This window comes from Ovis canadensis, chromosome X (genome assembly GCF_042477335.2).
Source record: "Ovis canadensis isolate MfBH-ARS-UI-01 breed Bighorn chromosome X, ARS-UI_OviCan_v2, whole genome shotgun sequence".
In the NCBI taxonomy this organism is placed as follows: domain Eukaryota; kingdom Metazoa; phylum Chordata; class Mammalia; order Artiodactyla; family Bovidae; genus Ovis; species Ovis canadensis.
The window spans coordinates 144,650,380-144,671,414 of NC_091727.1; the positions used below are offsets into that span (position 1 = coordinate 144,650,380).

Below are 21,035 nucleotides of genomic sequence, written 5' to 3' on the forward strand. Positions count from 1 at the left end.
TTGGTCCAAGGTAACAGGGACATGCTGTTAAAGTCAAGGTGACTACAAAACAGTTTTTGTAGTATTTCTTCAAAAAGAATTTTTAGATTCAAGACCGATCTATATTGTGATACAAAAGAGTATTATAGTAAAATTTCAGTCAACTTAATTTGCAGTATAAAAACTTCATGTAGAAGATATATCTAATATTCAAGTTGGTAAATTATACAAAATATGTAACATTGTCTTATAAAACATAAGATTTTTTCATAAAATTTGTCAATAAATTAACATATTTTATTTGTTCAAAAAAAGTCACCTTTTTTGCTATTTAATACACTCTTGTCTGATATTCACTATTCAAATCTAAAACCAAAATTAGTGGCAACACTTTGGAACATTTTAGGCCTTTCATCATTATACATCTAACTTTTCATTATTAATATAAACCCTTTTCCTATGATAAAAGATATAATATTGTATGATACAATGAAAAGCATATCTGCCAGAGAGACCTAAATTCTATTCCAGGCTGTCACTGACTAGCTTTTGTGACATTCTGCAAGTCACTTCAAATGAAATGGGACCTTCTGGAAAAAAGCAAATCTTAAGTAAGTGCAATTCATCACACTTAAACAGTATCTGTGTTTTATTAAGTTACTTATGAAAAGGTGAAGATTATGCACAAAATCCAAAAATTCTAAAAGATGACCTTCCTATGCAAAAAAAAAAAAAAAAAAAAGAAAGAAAAAAACTAGAGATTCAAGGATATTCCATAATGTCTATGAGCTTACATTTCACAAAAATGTCCCTATTTCTCTAGTTGGAGGCATTAATAATGAGAACAGAAGGAAATTCCTAACAGCAAACAGGTTAAGAATATTTTCATCAAAACATTGCTGGTTATGAGTTCCCTCAGCATACCATTAATTCCCTCAAGCTTGAGTATCTGTCTCATCACCTTTGCATTATTGTCTGCAGAGAAATGTTAATCTTAACCCAGAGTCTATATCTAGGAAATATCTCCCTTCTCTTTCTTCCTTTATTAAAAAATTTTGATCATTGCATAATCTCCAGGATAAGTTACTTATAACCAGTGACCCAATCTATTTAGCATAGTAAGAAGCTCACTGAATTTGAAGTTAACTCCTAATTTGGTGTGGCTATAGGCAAGCTATTTAGCTAATTCTGGATGTTGATTCTTTATTTGAAAAGAAAAAAGAAAGACAAGGATGATAAAAATGTCTGTGCCACTTAACTCACAGGGTTGTTTGGAGTGTTAGATGGTTAATGTGAAGTCTTTTGTCAGGAGAAATTCATCAACAAATATCAATTTTATGTAGAGGAACTGTATTTTTAAGGAAACTTTACAATGAGGGTAGTGTTTTGTCTTTTATATCCAGTAGCACTTTGGCAGAATATGTGTCATCATTTACACTTTTAAGCCTACGAATTATCTCATGAGATTCATTAAAGAAACTAAACAGGGTTTGCTTCTCTGACAACAAAAGATATTTTTGTAATACCTTCTAATAATCTAGTTCTTCCAAGGGAAAACAAAATGTGATTTCCCAGTGGGTAAAACTATTCACCCCATGTGATTAACTACTATTACAAAAATTTATCTTAAAGAAATGCTTGAATGTAATTCAAATAAAATGAGAAACCTGAAACCTCTCAAAGTTCCAGGTTGCAAGCATTGCCAGGACTTAGAGCAATACACCTTAGTTTATGACATAACATTCTATCTCTAAGAGAGTCCACTGCAGTAATAGATTTTCCATTTTTCCTTCCAAATACTCTCCCTCCAGATCTATTCTCACAAATAGTGTTATCTTTACAGAGAAAGAAAACTCTTAGGAACTTGGCTGTTGTGTATTTTAAATTGGAAACAAATCCTCATTTCTTTTTGTAAAAAGCCTTATTGGATTTATCCATCCCAAGTACTCTTTTCTTGTTCAATATGATCACATTCTTATTTCCCAGCTTACAATGACAATTGTGTCATTGCATGCTTATGTTATATGTTTGAAATGACTAAAACCAGTGATATGCTAATTGTGCCAAATAAAATTCAATGAGTGCACACTACAACTTTCTAACACAAATTCAAGACTTCTAAAAGATTAAACATAATAAACAATTGTTCCTTTGATTTATAACCTTAATCATATTTGAACCCTCAGTTATATTACATACACTGGCTGATGGAATGAATATTTTTCCAGGGATCATGAGAATAAGGATCTAGTGCAGTCTTTGACATTCAATAAGTATGTGAACTTAAGAGGGAAAAAATCTTGTCTAAGTGGCTTTCCTCATATGTCAAAATGGTTAGTACCTATTTCACAGGACTGTTGTGAGATTCAGATGAGATAAAATTTGTAAAATCCTAAAGTGCAAAAAACAATTTAAATGATAATTTAATCAGTCACATATTTAGAAATCTGGTGTTAATGCCTGTCACATTTACCAAGAGTTGCCATTTCAGGCAATTTCTTTAGATTTACTGCAAAGACTCATGATGCATCTACTTTTGGTTTTGCAAAATTTTTTTGGTAAATTATTAGTTTTTTCCATAAATGCACTTGTTTCAATTTCTGGAAAAGCTTGTGCTTAGGTGATTTAGTTGCTATTATTAGTGTATGATATAAATAATATAGAAAATATAATAACTTTCTCAAAGAAAATATTAAACATTATATTATCAGAAAGTCCTCCATTTATTTGAAAGATGATATTTCCTTGAGTTGTCAGTGTCTATCATGGAATCTAATCTTAACTTGAAATTCTAAGTTTTTTCCAGTAAATATAGTCAACTCATTTCCTTAGTAATGCTATTACTAACTTTTGCAATTCTGTATTATTAGCAATTACAAGCACTTCAACATTTAATGTATATTATATGACATTATCTACTGGCTGATTGTGTTTAATCTTCACTGACACCTATTTTAAATCTTTACTAAAATTATATGACTTATGATTAAAATTTTGTCCAGTGAAACAATATTTTCCTCTAACTTAAAAAATCTCATTTAATTAAGATGTATCCATATTCCCTCTGAAACAGGAAAAAGGAAAACTGGTCTAAAGTTATACAGCTGGATTTGATTACTCTAATCACAAAATTTTGTTTAATATTTTTAGCGTTCCTCATAATTGTCAGATTAGTCCAAGAAATTATCTTATATTTTTATTCTGGTTGTTGTGATCCTGAAGTAGTTTGGTGTTTTACATGAGTCAATTTTATATAATTTTTTAGTTTTAGGGCCACTGTAAATTTCTTAAGTCCTGACCAGCATATTTTCATACAAGTACAGTAATATCACTACTTTCTATAGTTTCCATCTCTAACCTTTGAAAATTGAATTTGAAGAAGTCTGTTATTTTTCTCTTTTTGGGGTCCTGTTTTTTCTTTTCTAATTTAAATTTATTTATTTTAATTGGAGGTTAATTACTTTACAATGTTGCATTGGTTTTGCCACACATCAACATGAATCCGCCACTGGTGTACACATTTCTTTTCCTCTTTATGTACTTCAGAGTTTCTTCCTTTAAAAAAAAAAGATATATTTTGCTTGCTATACATGCTTCCTCAGGCACATGGAAACAGTCTGTGCTTAACATTAATAAATAAGAGTAATGAAATCCAAGGCAATTTTGGCAGACATCCAAGTTCATTTAGCACTTACAAAAAGCATTTTAGTCCAGTTGGCCCTTTAGTTCACTGAGATCATGAAGTTGCGCCAAAAAAGCTTTGCTGTTGCTATTAAAGTATCAGAGCTTAGCAAAGACTAATATAGTTTCATTGGGAAGGCGGTAGCTACTGAATCCCAATGCCACAATTAAGACATGAAGTGACAATTTTTTCATTTGTTTCCCTCACCCTGCCAGAACCACAATTACGCCTAACAAACACAGTCTAAACACTCACAATTTATCTCAATAGCTGTTTTCAACATTGTTTAATTTGACACTGGTTCCATACCAAGATGTACTGCACACAAAGAAATGGAACTACGAAAATTTCTTAAATGGATTATGAATGAAAAGTTCTCTTGGATTAAATGGCTATTCTGCTGCAATCTATGATAAAAATCTAGGTATGAAGAAAGCAGCTCCATGGGCTCTGAGCAGAATTTTAGGGGATAGCAAATATAAAATAACCTTTACCAAGTATCTTTTGTTGCTGTTGTTGTTGTTACCTTGAAAAATGTCAGACACAAAAAGAAACTAAAAATAATGGGTTTGACTTAGGTAAATGAAAATTTAATTAATCATTGTACCCTGGATGCAAGCATAAGTGCTAAGTCGCTTCAGTCATGCCTAACTTTACAATCCCATAGACTGTAGCCCACCAGGCTCCTCTGTCCATGGAATTCTTCAGGCAAGAGTACTGGAGCAGGTTGTCATGCCCTCCTTCAGGGGATCTTCCCAACCCAGAAACTGAACTCACCTCTCTAGCATGCAGGTTCTTTATCACTAGCATTACCTCAGAAGCCTCATTCTGATATCTGAATAATTAACTGTTATGTTCATTTTAAATATGTCATAAACAAATATCTTCAATGATCTATATCATATTAAATTCAGAATTTTTGGATCTTTTTGAAAAAATTTTTATAATATTAGCAAGCTATTGACACTGTGTGGTCAATGGTTTTCTTTTTGAAAAAAAAAAAAGGAAAAGTATAACTGTATGTATGTAGTCCTTATAAATAGATTTGACAATATAATGAGCAGGCAACTCTTATTCTGAACTATAGTTTCAACTGATCTAGCTACATCAAAGATTAAGATCAATTTTAATATCCAGGTATAATAAGCATATATCATTTTTAATTTTTATATATTCCATCCTTTGCAAAATAGCTAAATAGAATCTTTTAAATAAACCTGTAAACTTTTGCTTACTTAAATTTGTACATGCTTGTTTACCAGACTAAAATTAACCCTTCTTTTTCACTGTGGATTGAGAGGTGACAGCATCCTACATTCCTAGGGAACTTGTTAGAAACGCAGAATTTCAGGCCCCAGCTACAATCTACAGAATCAGAAGGTGCATTTTAACAAGGTTCCCAGATGAAAGGGATGTGCATTAAAATTTAAAAAGCACAGGAATAGAACTTAACTTCTTAGAAACTAGAGTTTAAAATAAATCATCAGCAGTGATGGTGACTGATTAGAAGCTCTATTTCTTGCTCAAGTGTTTAGCTTCTATTATAGCTGCACTGTTTTATATATATATATATATATATATGTGTGTGTGTGTGTGTGTGTATGTATATGTGTGTGTGTATATATATGTGTGTATATATATGTGTATATATATATATATATATATATATATATATATATATATATATTAGCATTGGCCTTATATTCCCATGGGCTTCCCAGGTGGCTCAGCTGGTAAAGAATCTGCCCTCAATGTGGGAGACCTGGGTTCGATCCCTGTCTTGGGAAGATCCCCTGGAGAAGGGAACAGCTATCCACTCTGGTATTCTGGCCTGGATAATTCGATAGACTGTATAGTCCATGGGGTCACAAAGAATCAGACACGACTGAGTGACTTTCACCTTATATTCCCTTAACTGTTTACTCTTGTATGCAATTTGAAGGTATTTAGAAGCAATGTAATATTTAATGTATTCCAACTCCTTTCCTCAAATAATCCTTCTTTGCACTCATTAACTTTATAAAATGGAAAGCATATATTGTAGCTGTTTTATCTCGTGAATGTTAAAACTGAGTTCATGGGCTTAGAAAAGTTGCAGGACAAGGGATGATATAAGAAATGTGGAGCCTGACTGAAGACTATAACGTCGGTCTTAAACTGAGCGATTTTTTCCTGGTGTAAGCAGAAAGAACAATGGAAATTCTGCCTGATGACCATAAAGCAAGCTCTCTATAAAAGTTTTATCCTATTTGTGTGTTTTTGCATGTGTTTATTACCCATTCTTAAGTCTCTGTTTTTTAAAAAAATTCATGCATTCCCACATTTCTTTTTTTAATATAAATTTATTTATTTTAATAGGAGGTTAATTACTTTATAATATTGTATTGATTTTGCCATACATCGACATGAATCTGCCACAGGTATGCACGTGTACCCATATTTCTTTTGAAGAGTTTTGATCCTAGTAAAACTAGCAAGCAAGTATCAAATAACAGTTAAGGTATTTTAAATACACAATATGAGGAGTAAGAGAGAAGCCAGGCTAGGCATTTTCAGTAAGGTTGCATATTTCACACTAAACTGAAAACCAGGTTCTATCACCTAACACTCTGAGAGTGTTCTCTATTTGATTTCCTTTCCCCCCTTTCCTCCCCTCTGCCACAAAGTAAAATAAAGCAAGGTAAGGTTACTCAGGGGAGAAAAGTACGCTTTGTTTAGCACATTCTGCCTGACCCATGCTTACTCCTGCCTGACCCATACTCCAGCCTGACCTTTGCCTGACTCATATTCCTGAAACCTTGTACAAACCCCTATGTCCTTGTCTTTTGAAGTAAAATGCTGTCTCAAGAGTCAATAACTGTGAAATGGGAAGATATAGAAACAAAGAATATCTGTTGGGCTAAGAAACTGATAACAATTTAGACTGTAATTCTGCCACATAACAGAATCACCAAACTCCCAGTTCCCTGAAAGATACAGATAAAGGCTTGACACACATTTCTAAGTTGTTTTTATAGGAAGCAGACCCCCTACCACCACCGCCCAGATGAAAACTGCTATCACAAGCACATAGACCCCAAACTGGCTGAAACCAGAAAGCTGATGACGCTTGAAACCTCACCGTAATGCCAATCGGTCCAAGAACTGTCCACCAGCTGATCATGCCCTGCTCCTTGGACACTGGAAAACTCCTCCCTACTCCCTCCAGGGTGAGTCACACGGTCTTCAGGGCATTAGCCCACTGTGCCCTCCTTTGCCTGGCAAAGCAATAAAAGCTACTCTTTTGTTCAGTTCAGTTCAGTTGTTCAGTCATGTCCGACTCTTTGTGACCCCATGAATCGCAGCATGCCAGGCCTCCCTGTCCATCACCAACTCCCGGAGTTCACTCAGAGTCACATCCATCGAGTCAGTGATGCCATCCAGCCATCTCATCCTGTGTCGTCCGCTTCTCCTCCTGCCCCCAGTCCCTCCCAGCATCAGAGTCTTTTCCAATGAGTCAACTCTTCACATGAGGTGGCCAAAGGACTGGAGCTTCAGCTTTAGCATCATTCCTTCCAAAGAAATCCCAGGGCTGATCTCCTTCAGAATGGACTGGTTGGATCTCCTTGCAGTCCAAGGGACTCTCAAGAGTCTTCTCCAACACCACAGTTCAAAAGCATCAATTCTTTGGCGCTCAGCCTTCTTCACAGTCCAACTCTCACATCCATACATGACCACAGGAAAAACCATAGCCTTGACTAGACGGACCTTTGTTGGCAAAGTAATGTCTCTGCTTTTGAATATGCTATCTAGGTTGCTCATAACTTTTCTTCCCAGGAGTAAGAGTCTTTTAATTTCATGGCTGCAGTCACCATCTGCAGTGATTTTGGAGCCCAAAAAAGTAAAGTCTGACACTGTTTCTACTGTTTCCCCATCTACTCTTTCGTACTTCACTTAAAACTCTGTCTCCTTGTTTCTATTTGGCACTGGTGAACAGAGGCCAAGTTTCTACAAAACTCCCTTACACACAATCTTGACATGAGCTGCAAGATCATGCAACAGACCAAAGTTCAGAAAATTCACTTACGAATTTTCCCAAATTATATTTAAACATTCAGGAAAATGTACATTTAACTCCTTAGGTAAATATGCATTTATAAAAACAAAAACATTCTTTGGGGTATGTATATGTCTTGCTATCTTAAGTAAATGGGCTTTTCAAGTAATTTTAAAAGAGTTAAAATATTTATACACTTTAATGCGTAGATATTTTAGTCTATTCACTTTGCCTTCATGTCAAGACTACATTTTGCATGTTTTATAACATAATATGCACAAAAGAAGTGTTTTTAATAATCTAAGTTCAAAAATAAAGTGTAGAAAATATACCATTTTCTATGTCTAAGTCAGATTGGGAAATTTTCCAGCTTAATAAAGCCAAAGAAATAAACAAACAAATCCTGGATATTTTTAACTTTCTGATAAGGTACAAAACTATTATGGCATTTGAGCAAAGGAGGGAACAGGCAAGGTTGCAGAGTAAACTAAAGAATGTTATCCCCTAATACCTCATATGAGCTCCTGTTACACTCATGTTACATTTCTGAGCCTTAGTTTTCTTGTCTGTGAAATTAAGGAGTTGGATTAAATGGTCTTTCTGGCCCGTCCGAGTTTCAGAGTTTATGAAACCTGGGCCATTCTTGGCATACTGTAACGTACCACTTGACACTCAGTATTTGTTAAATTTAATATGACTATATGTTACATTTTTGTTGGTGGTGCTTACTGTGCCCAATCAAAATATAAGCTTCTCAAAGAAGATACTGCCTTAAACTTCTTTAAGAATTCCCTTTCTTAACCCAGTCCAACCATTGCATTTAAAATTTGCAGTGCTGAACAAGCAATAGATTTTTAGATATTGAGGGCTAATGAATCCAGGTACTGAAACTGGAAATACCTGTAGAGCCACATGATAAGGACGGAATACATGGTAGAGCTTTCTGTAAAACATCATATACATTTTTTCCTTCATTGGAAAGGGCCTTGAAATAATGTAAAATTTCTCCAAGTTACTTTTGGGAAAACTGTATTCCAGGGAGATGAAGTTATTTGCCTAAGATCACTCTCTGGATACCAACAAAATATCAATCTTAAAGTATATTGTGTTCACACAATTTAAACAAGACTTTTGCTCTCATTTCCTATACCAAAAATCGCAGGATGAAGGAGTTCATAATCCTGAAGGCAACAGAAAATGGTTTGCACATCAGGAGCTTAATGTCCTTCAGTTAAAATGATATAAACCTACACACAATTTATTCCTAAAGATATTTTGCTTCAAAGATGGCATATCAGAACAGACTCAGTATATACAAATCACTGCCAGTCTGTAAAACAAATCACATATAAAGTATAAATGTGTTTCAAGAAAAATGAATTAGGCAATAAGACTAAATATTTTCCACATTCAGTTCAGTTCAGTCACTCAGTCGTGTCCGACTCTTTGCAACCCCATGAATTGCAGCACGCCAGGCCTCCCTGTCCATCACCAACTCCCAGAGTTCACTCAGAGTCACGTCCATCGAGTCAGTGCTGCCATCCAGCCATCTCATCCTGTGTCGTCCGCTTCTCCTCCTGCCCACAATCCCTCCCAGAATCAGAGTCTTTTCCAATGAGTCAACTCTTCGCATGAGGTGGCCAAAGGACTGGAGTTTCAGCTTTAGCATCATTCCTTCCAAAGAAATCCCAGGGCTGATCTCCTTCAGAGTGGACTGGTTGGATCTCCTTGCAGTCCAAGGGACTCTCAAGAGCCTTCTCCAACACCACAGTTCAAAATTAGGTAAGCTTAAACTTTACGCAGTGTCATTTTGATGGGTCATATTTTGAATTATTCTTATAAATAAAATAGAGAAAGTATATGAGAATATATGAACATGTACTGTTAAATTTCAATAGTCTTAACATCTTATATAGTTTTTACAGGGTTAGTGCACAAAGACTTAAAAGAGGAGGAGAATATGACACAAGTAGACAGTTAATCGACAGGCTTATTTAGATATATTCAAATATACTTTGAAATTTTTATTTTTTAATCCAAGAAGCATTCTTTTATTTTAACATTCAGAACTTTGAGGAAATATATTCAAAATAAATGAGTGGCAAGGCAGGGTATTGGCAAAAGCCCTCGCTTGGAAACCAGAAGCCCTATATAAACTTCCCCTCTTGCTACCTGGAAAGCCTTAGATAGGATTTCATTCGTTTGACCTTCAGTTTCCCCGTTGAAAAAATAGGTACAACCATGTTTTTTCTACTTAAAAGATTTTTATGAGACTAAAATGATATACTTTTAAAATTATATAAAATACTATATAAATTAAATTAAGGGAATGAATTGAAACAAAAAGGTACCTGAAATTTTAATGTTTTGTTTACATTTCATATGATGACAATAAATGAATTATAAAAATCAGTAATATCTCCATTTGCATTCTAATCAATTGAAAATTTTAAAAGAAATGAATTTTCATTTAGTTTAATTCAAATCCATCAGGAAATTAGTTTTATTATCGTGCTAGAAGATAGGTTAGATTAATAAAGTAACTTTTAGAGAAGAGAGAAAAATCCTCTCCCAGATTTTATTCTCTTCTTTCCTCTTTCCTCTTTCCTCTTTTTGGAGGAAGAAAATTTGGGAGTAGTTTTTCCAAATGTACGTATTCAAGATGAGCAGATTAGGTGGACAAAAACATTCTTTCAGATCTGGGATGAAAATGACAACTATAGCTATCCTCACTTTAAATTTCAAAATTTATTATACTGATTTGACACTTAACACATTAAAGACAATTAAAAGGACAGTTTAAATCCTTGATCAGTTGAGGGTGTTTAAACTGCAAAAGATAATAGAAGCATTTAGGATTTTTGCCAAGTCACTCTTCTAATTCAAAAACCATAATTGAAAAAAGACTCTTTATTCAATTTGTTTTCACTGTTTGCTAATGAGAATGCAGTCTTTCTACAGATATAACCAAATCTCAAGACACTTTTCACCCTAAAATAGCTTTCTTCATGTGATAAATCTGTGCTTTACAATTAATGTTGTATAGAGCATAAATCTTGAGGGACCTTGGCAGACAAGTCATTTGATATTTTTTCTTAACAAAAGATGACTATATTCCAAAATGGACTTCTATTGAAAAATAACACCTTTTCAAACAGCATTAGATGAACATATACAATGCAAGCCAGTCTAGAATATCAAGGCATCTTCATTCTAGATACTGAATGATCAATAAAATCTTCCAATACTAGAACTCTGTTCAGACAATGACATATAATTTGAAATGTTATAAAGTCAATCTAATTAAATGTACTTATAAATTTTATTTTTCCCAAAGGTAAAATTTACATATGCCATTGATGGAAGAATGTGTCATCTATTTCCATGGCATACTCTTTCTTAACTCCCCAATTCCCAATGATGCTGAGCCAACCTCAGTACATGGAGAGGTATGGACAATTTGAGAATTGCCCATTTCCCTCATACACAAAAATATCTTTTTACCAACACTTAAAAAGCAAGGGTTCCTTTGCCTCTGAAGAGGCAAACCTGTTGTTGAGAAAAACCTGTCTGAGGAGGATGGCCTCTCAAAATACTTAAATCTGAGACACTATGACAATTCCACAAAGCAAAAAGGAGGAGGAATAAAACAGAAAGAAACTTTCACTGAAAATATAAATAGAATGACCCATGGGAAGAGGACACACCAGAAAGAATTGGATGCAGAGAAACAGTTTCAGAGTGTGTGATGAGAAATTCAGAAAAGTTGTAATTACTCCCCAAAGTACAATGTTTAAATCCCTTGTTGTAACCAAAGGAAAACAGACATTTGCAGGCATTATATATATAATGGTTGATAGTTTATTGTGTGGATCACAATAAACTGTGGAAAATTCTGAAAGAGATGGGAATACCAGACCACCTGACCTGCCTCCTGAGAAATCTGTATGCAGGTCAGGAAGCAACAGTTAGAACTGGACATGAAACAACAGACTGGTTCCAAAAAGGAAAAGGAGTACGTCAAGGCTGTATATCGTCACCCTGCTTATTTAACTTCTATGCAGAGTACATCATGAGAAACACTGGGCTGGAAGAAGCACAAGCTAGAATCAAGATTGCCAGGAGAAATATCAATAACCTCAGATATGCAGGTGACACCACCCTTATGGCAGAAACTAAAGAAGAACTAAAGTGATTAAAGTGAAAGAAGAGAGTGAAAAAGTTGGCCTAAAGCTCAACATTCAACAAAACTAAGATCATGGCATCCAGTCCCAACACTTCATGGGAAATAGATGGGGAAACAGTGGAAACCATGGCTGATTTTATTTTTCTGGGCTCCAAAATCACTGTAGATGGTGATTGAAGCCATGAAATTAAAAGACGCTTACTCCTTGGAAGACAAGTTATGACCAACCTAGATAGCATATTAAAAAGCAGAGACATTACTTTGTCAACAAAGGTCTGTCTAGTCAAGGCTATGGTTTTTCCAGTAGTCACGTATGGATGTGAGAGTTGGACTGTGAAGAAAGCTGAGCGCTGAAGAATTGATGCTTTTGAACTGTGGTGTTGGAGAAGACTCTTGAGAGTCCCTTAGACTGCAAGAAGATCCAACCAGCCCATCCTAAAGGATATCAGTCCTGGGTGTTCATTGGAAGGACTGATGTTGAAGCTGAAACTCCAATACTTTGGCTCCCTGATGCGGAGAGCTCATTCATTTGAAAAGACCCTGATGCTGGGAAAGATTGAGGGCAGAAGGAGAAGGGGACAACACAGGATGACATGGTTGGATGGTATCACCGACACAATGGACATGGGTTTGGGTGGACTCGGAGAGTTGGTGATGGACAGGGAGGCCTGTGGTACTGTGGTTCATGGGGTCTCAAAGAGTCGGACACTACTAAGCGACTGAACTGAATTGAACTGAATGGTTGACAGAGAAACAGCTGAAGCTGGTAAGGGTGGGAGAAATGATACAGGACACGGAGATGATGCAAGGAGGTGTGTGGAAAATGGAGTGCAGTGGGCTTTATAAATGTGCTTGCAAGTTGCTGAAGGAGTTTACTCTGATGGTAGAAGATGGGAAATTTGGAAGGCTTGGTGGGGAAGGTGAGATGACACTAAAGATAAAACTACAGAGATGATTAGGCTAAAGAGAAATTCTCTTTCAGCAAATAGCATTCATTTATGTCTTAGTTCTACTGATTTACCTTGTGTGGTGCGTGCATTTAGGCCCTCTTCAAAATTTGTCCTCTTTCCTGGATATGACAGTATCTTCTTAACTTATTTACCTTCACTCTCTATTCCAATATCTTAGTTTACTCAAATACACATTTAAAGACATTGAAAAACAAGAAAAATATTTCTATTGTGTGCCATCTTTTGCCCATTTTCATCCTGTTTTGTTGTTGTTAATATACCTACTTTAAAAATCTTTAAAGTGGCCTTTGCCTACAAAATACACACACAACTGCTAACTCCACAGTGGGACATCAACCCCACCACCACCACCACCACCTTACTTAGTCTGTATCAGGCTCTTTCAAGTCCACTTTTTGACTAATCACTGCTTAGGAATGCCTATTTTTCAAAGCCAAAGAGACATCTTCTTTATGAGTCTTTTCTCAACCTCTTAGCAAAAATTAATTCCTCCCTCGATTATGTTCAATTAGAGCATTAATCACATTGTATTATAAATTTGTCAGTCTCCTGGCTCACAGAGACCCCAGGTACCTTTCCACATGCAAGAGCATGTATTTGTATTCTTGGAGCATACCACATTGTCAGGCACAGTAGGTTTGCAGATTCTTTGGTGAATAAGTAAACATATTACTGCTGCTACGTCACTTCAGTCGTGTCCGACTCTGTGCGACCCCAGAGACAGCAGTCCCCCCAGGCTCCCCTGTCCCTGGGATTCTCCAGGCAAGAACACTGGAGTGGGTTGCCATTTCCTTCTCCAATGCGTGAAAGTGAAAAGTGAAAGGGAAGTCACTTATTACACCTCTTTTAAAATACATGAAACAAGATTATTGAAGAAAATTAGATTGCAAAATTTCATCCCCTGAATAATTCCCCTTCCCACTAAAAGAAAATGCGGCAGCTATACATATTTTGTCAATTTAGTTTAAAGCCAGTGGCTTCTATAAAGTCTCCTTGTCTGGGAGCCTCCCCTCCCTTACCCCAAGAACCTTATAAATCCTGGCTAAAGGCTGTTATGGACTGCTTGCACAAAGAAAAGGAGAATTTTCTGCTTTCTAAATCCCTTACCAGACTTCTCCCTGCCACCAGCAGTCTGGAAGCTCTCTATCAGGAATTTGTATCTTGCAAAGAACGTGAAGCGCTGAATACCAAGAGAAGAAACAGCGTGTGCACTGCAATCCCTTCTGCCAGGACTCCCAGCCGCCAAAACCCAGCCCTGTTTGGACATCCATCAGAACTGCATTCAGGTGATTTTTTTTTAAGGGGGGCTACTTTCAACCCTAAGCAAATTATTGAACCCTAGAAAATGAATGCACTTTTATGCTTGGTCTGAGTTTTCTTTCCATTCCTGTATTTCAAACGCATAGGAACTTATTTCCTGCTTTGCTGATATATAAAACCCTAGACATAAAAAACGGAAGAATTCTGTGCTTCTGCTCCCTTTTCCCCAAAATCCCCTACCTACCTCCAAACCAAAATGCAGTCAGTAGGTGAGCTTTTTATTGCAATCCCCTCTGAGGGGAATTTCCTTGGAAAGGAAGCTCAGTTCTGAGGCCCAGATGTCTCCACACACCCTGTCTCCGCCCCTCCTTCTTGCCCTGTACAGCTTTCTCCAAGGGCGCGCTGCGGTCCTTCTCCCAGAGCTAAAGAAAGAATTGTCCGCAATCAGGGAAAACGGATTAGCCTCCAATTCCGGGAAGCAGGGGTTTGCTCCGTAAAAGAACAAACTCAGTAAGGAAGGCGCAGCGGGCTTCCGTCTTGTAAAACCCCATTCCTGAACGTTCCCAATTTGGCGCTCCGGCCTCTGGAAGTGACTGCGCAGCCTTATAATAAAGAGGACGGTGGCCTCTCCCCTGCGGCAGCAGCCGTCAGAGCCTTTCCGCAACTTCCAATCTCCAGTCCCTTCTTTCACTGAAAGGGGACCCTCCACACAGTGCAAGCCCGCCTCCGATCGCCCTCCTTCCCCATCGCACCGTTTCACTGGGAATAAGACCCTCTTCGCCTTCTAGGGGGCTTGCTCTGTTGAAGGCAAAGAGCCACAAGATTTTAAGGATGCCAGTCTTCATATCACCCCGGGAGGACAGATGACAGTGGAAATTTAATACGGGTAACTGTTATTATTTCATCTTTAAAACTTGCCCTCCAGAACGAAGCTAAATAAGTGGATTCACGGTGAATAGTGAAAGTGCAAGCTGAAAAGGAGCGGGGTCGTTGGGTGGGGGTCGTGGGGAACAGGGAAACGGAGGGGAGGAGTGCAGAAAGACCCTACATCTGTATCAGATTCCGGGGTCCAAAACCTGCCCTGGCCCGGGCTGCAGCACCCCCTGCCCCCGCCCCCGGCGCCGCGGCGCGCCTCTGGGGAGCGAGGGAGCGGGAAGGAGGGGCGGAGAGCGAGAGCGCCGCCAGGAGGCGAGCGAAGCGAGGGCGGCTGCGCACGGGGCGCGCGGGGCCGGGCGCTCCCCAGCCTCCCCGCGGCCCGCCGAGCCGCTCGGGGGCTGACGTCACCGCCAGAAGGGGGGGGCTGCCCGAGCCGGGGCGACTGGAGCACGAGGTGCTCGGGCCTCGCTGGCGCAGGCGCTCCCTCGCCGCCGGGCCGGCGCAGGCGGCGGCGGCCGGATTCAGCCCGGGTGAGCTGAGCGCGGCAACTCTTAATTTGGCGGAGGGCATCTTTAGACCTTAGCGCGTCCATCTCTGGGTTCATTCGTCAGAACCGCCCGCACGCCGTCCGCGCTTTCCTCTGATGAACCAGACAAAGGCAAGAAAGGGGGAAACAGGTACAAATACGATTACTTCGACTTGCTTTCAAATGCCCCCCACCCCCAGCGAAAGGTCAGCTCTGAGGCTGAGCTTTCCTGCCATGATTGTTTGAAACAAGATTGAGAGTGGAATTCTAAGTTCACCAAGTTCAGAAGGTGCCGCCAGTATCTTTTTTTTTTTTTTTTTTTTTAAGTCACACCTGTTTTAACCTTTTATGGGACGGGAGGGAGTCGCTTTAGTGTAAAGCGACGCCACCTTGTCCGGTGTTTTGCTCACTGTTCAGTATCCTCAGGTTGTTTCCTTGCTGCAATGTTAAGAGCACCAAAGCCGCTCCCCCAACACCATCGCCCCCTCCCATTATTTCCTGTCCGCCTCACGGTCTATCCCGACGTTTAAAGACTTTCTTCCACACACTCTCCTTCGCACAGAAACGGTTCCTATGTGAGGTTTCAACCCAACCTGAAGATGTTTCCACGCAAAGACTCGCTTTTGTTTGGTTCTCCCAGTTTAATTTTGTTTCTTCTTTTGTCCTCGCCTCTCTTCTCTCCAGTCTTTCGCTTTGTGCATTTGTGCCGCAGTGGCGCAAGTTTCGATTCCCAGCCCCCAGCCAACATTTCTGGAAAGGTACCCCGCTGGGAGAGTCCGCGGCAAGCCCTCGGGCGCGCCGGCACACGCGCTCCACACGCGCGCTCCTGCGCCCCGCAACCCAGAGGCGGCCAGAGCAGTGAAGCGCGGAAGAGGCCATTTGCAGTTGAGCTCCATAAATCTTTCCTTAGGGAAGGAAAGGAAGTGGCTGACGCTATACACTCTTCAAAAGGGCCACCTCCCCCCTTTATTTTTTGCAAGGGGCGGATGTCAATTTGAGGCTAAGAGCGCACTTTCAAATCGTGTTTCCAATCGAGGGCAGACTGCCTCTCCGCTCTTCTAAGTCTCTGAAGAAAAGACTCATTTGCGGCTATGCCTTTTTAAAAAGTCACCTTTCCTGATGACTCTCTTAAGAGGCATTCATTTTCGCGAAACGGGACTGTTTAATGGCCACGCGCTTTAAAAATTAATTCCTTTGTGGACACATAAACTGTTTATCGGTCCTATCTTAGTCAACGTCATTCATTTATGGGATAGCTAAGCGGGTTTTGGCTAAGGGCTGAAAAGTCATTTATTTTGGAGAAAGAGCAGTCCGTTTATGTTTGGCTAAGCTCCTAGAAAAAGCCTTTTTTTTAAAAAAAAAAATGAGAATATGATGCCGGCTTTCGGTTACGAGACTGTAAGACGTTCCTTTAAAAAAAAAAAAAAAAGCTAGGCAGAATTTTCCACACCTACCATCTCCATATCCAGCAGGTGCTGAGTGAGCACGGCCCCTGAAGTAGGGCGGGAAGGAAGCGCGGGGAGGCGAGCTGCAGCGAAATTACGCGGGAGACCCTGAGCGCCCCGTGGCGCGCTGCGACCTCCTCTCTGCGCCCACGGTCGGGTCCCCAAGGACTAGGGCCGACCTGGCAAGGATCCGGACCTGGAGCCCCAGAGGCGGGAGCGCAGCGCTGCCAGACCGCGGGCGAGGTCCGGAGCGGGCCCCGGGCTTTGCCGCTCGGTTCAGACCGCCCCTCCTGGCTAACCCGAGAATCCGGAGTGTGATCTTTTCTCAGTCCCTGCCCCAATCTTAACAGTTTGTCTCAGCTTGGGTGAAGCTGTATCCGTTAAAGCGAAAGACCTTTTTGCTCGGCCAATGTCGGGCAAATTCACGCGCGGACACTTTTCTGACAGAAGTGTTTTCTTAAAGTAACCAAGGCAAGCCGACTGGCGGCTATGCCAAAAAGAGATTCTAGCTGCGCTCACCTCCGGGTTTGCTCTCATCTCCAGGGAAGAGATGGGGGAAGGGAGAAGGGAGGACGCGGGAAGAGTTTCCGAAACCACGCTGTGGCCTATTCAAGAGCCTGGGAGCAGGCTGCTGGAAGCCTCCGCGCACGAAGTGCGGGACTCAGCCTTCACACGCCACGCTCTGTTCCGGCCCCGGGACCGGATCCTTACCTTGTTGTCAACGCCACTAGAGAAGAAATGAGGTGGTAGGTAAACCAAAAAAACCCTTCTGCTCGCTCCACGGAGACTGCGATTGCTGTAGCGGGGCTCTGCCGCCACAGCTCGCAGTCCGCGGAGCAGCCGGAGTCTCAGAGGCTTCCTTTTAGGCTGCTTGGCCCGCCCGGGCTGCCTGGGGTCGCCTGGGCTGTCTGTGGCGCCGCTGCCGCGGCCACGCTATGCACTCTTTCCGCTGGCTTTCTGCTTTGCCGCGCGGGTCGCTGCGTGCAGCCCAAGCTCACGGCTCCTCCCGTTCGCCGACTGCAAGGAGCCGGGGCCGCGCCAGCCCTTTTCAATGGCGAGGGGGAGGGACTCGATAGAGGGGGAGAAGGGGGAAGGAAGGGGGGCGAGCGAGTGGAAGGCGGGCGGGGGCAGAGAAGTGAACCAGTGCCCTGGCCGCCTGCTGGGAGGGGATGGCGCAGCACCAACTGCTGGGTACCCCCCTCCGGGTCCCACTCCTTACACCCCACATCCCCCCGCTTCGGGGGAGGCCCCTCCCAGCTGACGGGGAACCTGGAAAGAAGGGCGGGGGCGAGATGGAGGTAGGCTTAGGAAGTTACTGTTCACCGCCCCGAGCAGGCGGCAGAAAGCGTTCTGGCTGCGCCCTCGCGTTCGGGACCCGCTGCTGGAGAAAACGCGCCGCTTTCCGGCTTCCCGCTTTGCTGAGCGAAACCGAGGGCACGTTCCGCTCCGCTCGGTCCTCCGCTCGCTGCTCTCTTTGGCTTCCCTTTAAGTTGAACTCATTCTCAGTATCTTACAGAAGTTTTATTTTTCTTGTTATGTGTGCTTTTCTCGCGATCCCGCTGACCGCCCTCAGTCCCACTAGAGAACGACCATCTAGCAGCACCATTTTCTCATACAAAGGATACTTAAGGCAGACTAGTGGAAGTAGGGGCAAAGCTGCAGTTGGAGCCGAGAGACTGTCTCTGCATATATTGCACTCTGCTGTGAACCGGGTCTAGTCCCTCGATTGCCTTCAGACGGGTCGTCTGGGGGTGGCGGATAGAGGAGTGACGGGGAAAATCTAGCTTTTGGCTACCCTAGAGAGCAAGGACGAGTGAGCCTAAGCAGGGATGGACTTTGGATTGCTTTAGTGGGGTCCAGTCGCTTCTCTGCTGGGGACCAGGCAGCATCGCGGGCTTGGACAGCGCTTTTCCGTGGTGTAGGAAAGGATGCAGGAGAGGGAGGAACCCAGCCGCAAGACTGATGCTTGCCAGCGCGCTCCGGCTGCCTAGTCGGTGACGCCCGGGCGGGCATCGCGGTGCCAGGTCTTCCAAGACTACTAGAGAGATCAGGGGCAGTCTGGCTGCTTTGTGACTCGGGAGGGTTGTGGGTATCTAGAAGCAGGACTACTTCCCCCGTCCCTGTTATGGAATTACAAGCAAATAGCAACACCAATCAAAACCTTCCCAGCTGGTCTACTCTGATTCTTACTCCAAGGAGCAAGTCCTTAAATTTACCCAGTGGCTGGAGAATGAACCAGGTGAATGCTTTAAATTTTTTCCCAGAAAAAAATGTAGTATTTTAGGTTTAGGTTTTAGCATCCATTTTCCATGCTTAACCAATAGAAAAACTTATCTTTCTAGTGCTCTGCTTTGTTTTGGGAAAGAGGAAGCTCTCTTTCCTGAAATAAAAGAAGGAAAAGTAGATAATATTTTCCGGCGCCAAGAGCGCAGTATTCATTTTTATTTTTGTCTACTCAATCGTAGGGGGAATACATCTGCATAGGGATAGAACATCAAGAAGGGAAAATTTGTGCCAATTATCATGAGTTGATTTTATCTAATAGCTTATTCGTGGAAAGTTATTGTTATTGAAGGGCAAATCTTTCTGACTTATTTCCTCAGTATATCCCTCATTTCATAACTGCCTTCTTTCCAATTCCTGATATTTTAAAAGGATAAAACCCTAGTTCAGACAATCCTCACATCACCTTTTATTCTTGTTTTTCTTTTCTTTCTTTCCTTTTAAAAACATTCACAGCCACTACCAGAAGGAATAATAGCAACGCAGTTCAGTGCAGTCTGCATGGGAAGAGGACACAGGGAGTGTTCACTGTTACATTTTGCTCCTCTGTAGCTCTGCTTCCGTTGGTCACGGCATCCAGCACATGCACTGTCCTCTTCTTGGAGCTAGGAGATGTCTTGGAGTTGAAATCAGAAGTTGTCAAATGGTTATAGTTTACAGCTCTGACTCTTGGGGTTTGCACTGCTGCATGAGACTCAGCCATAGGTGATGGCAGGAAGTCAATGAAGATAAAATCAGTGATTGATCCGGGAAAGTGTGGCAAAGCCAAGCTGGGGAGGCACTCTCAGAGCATTAATAGTCATTCATAACATCCACATTAGACATCAGTTAATGGATGTGTTAGGAGAGAACAGTCCAGTGACTATTATGAAGTATTTAAAGTTATCAAGGCAGACTCATGAGGTTAATATTAATTATCTACATTTTACAGTTTCTAGAACTGAAGATCACAGGCAGGTGATTTACACAAGATCATGGCGCTGAAGAGTAGCAGACTCTGGATTTTCATTTAGAGTACAACTCTAAACTTTAGCTACATGCTTGCTTTACAATGAATCTGGATTCTTCTATATATAAAGCACAACATTTAGTCTTAAGTGTCTCATGCAGTAGAAAATGATCTCTGTAGATTAGAGACATTACTTCCAGACCTAGTTCAACTAAGTAACCCAGAAAATCATCTGAGAAATTCAGTTTTGATGATAAAAGTGGCAGAAATCCACATTTGAAAATAATGAGAAAATGTTCCCATTTTCTCTTCTTCTGTCTGATGGTGGCACCAATGAGCAATGGAATAACCAAAAGCCAGGCCACCCAGCAAAAGCTCTTTACTTGGTGCTCTAACTCTAAAAGGACTGATCAGGACTCGACTCTGCTTGCACACAGAGAGAAGTCCTTGACTGAATGCCTTTTATGCACTATTTGAATTATTATACATTGTCCTACGAATCCTCAAAACCACTCTATGAGATAGGTATTATTAACTGTTTTTTTTTTTTTTTTAAACAAATGAGGAAACAGAGACTCACAGAGACTAGGTAAAATGCCCAAGGTTATAGAGCTATAAAGTATAGAGTTGGGAAATTCAAACCCATGTCATTTCCAGTTCACTATGCTGACCCTCAGCATACGGTCTTCAGATTGTGTGATTACACATTTTCAGAATTTGCCTTACATCAAAAATTTTATAATTAACAAAAGGAAACTTTAGGAATTGTTTTTTGTAGGAGATGCCATGAGTGAACTGCTGTATTTATTGCATTTGTTTATTCAGTGTTCCAATTTTGAATT

General features: G+C 40.7%; 1 protein-coding gene across 3 annotated transcripts in view; it reads right to left on the minus strand.

Annotated features, from left to right (window-relative positions):
- PCDH11X (protocadherin 11 X-linked) overlaps nucleotides 1-17,982 on the minus strand; it is a 965,230-nt gene extending 947,248 nt beyond the window's left edge. For all 3 annotated transcript variants that reach the window (XM_070291133.1, XM_070291134.1, XM_070291135.1), the window contains exon 1: nucleotides 17,673-17,982. The gene's annotated coding sequence lies outside the window, so the exon portion shown is untranslated. The remainder of the gene's footprint in view (nucleotides 1-17,672) is intronic.
- Between the last annotated feature and the right edge of the window lie 3,053 nt (nucleotides 17,983-21,035).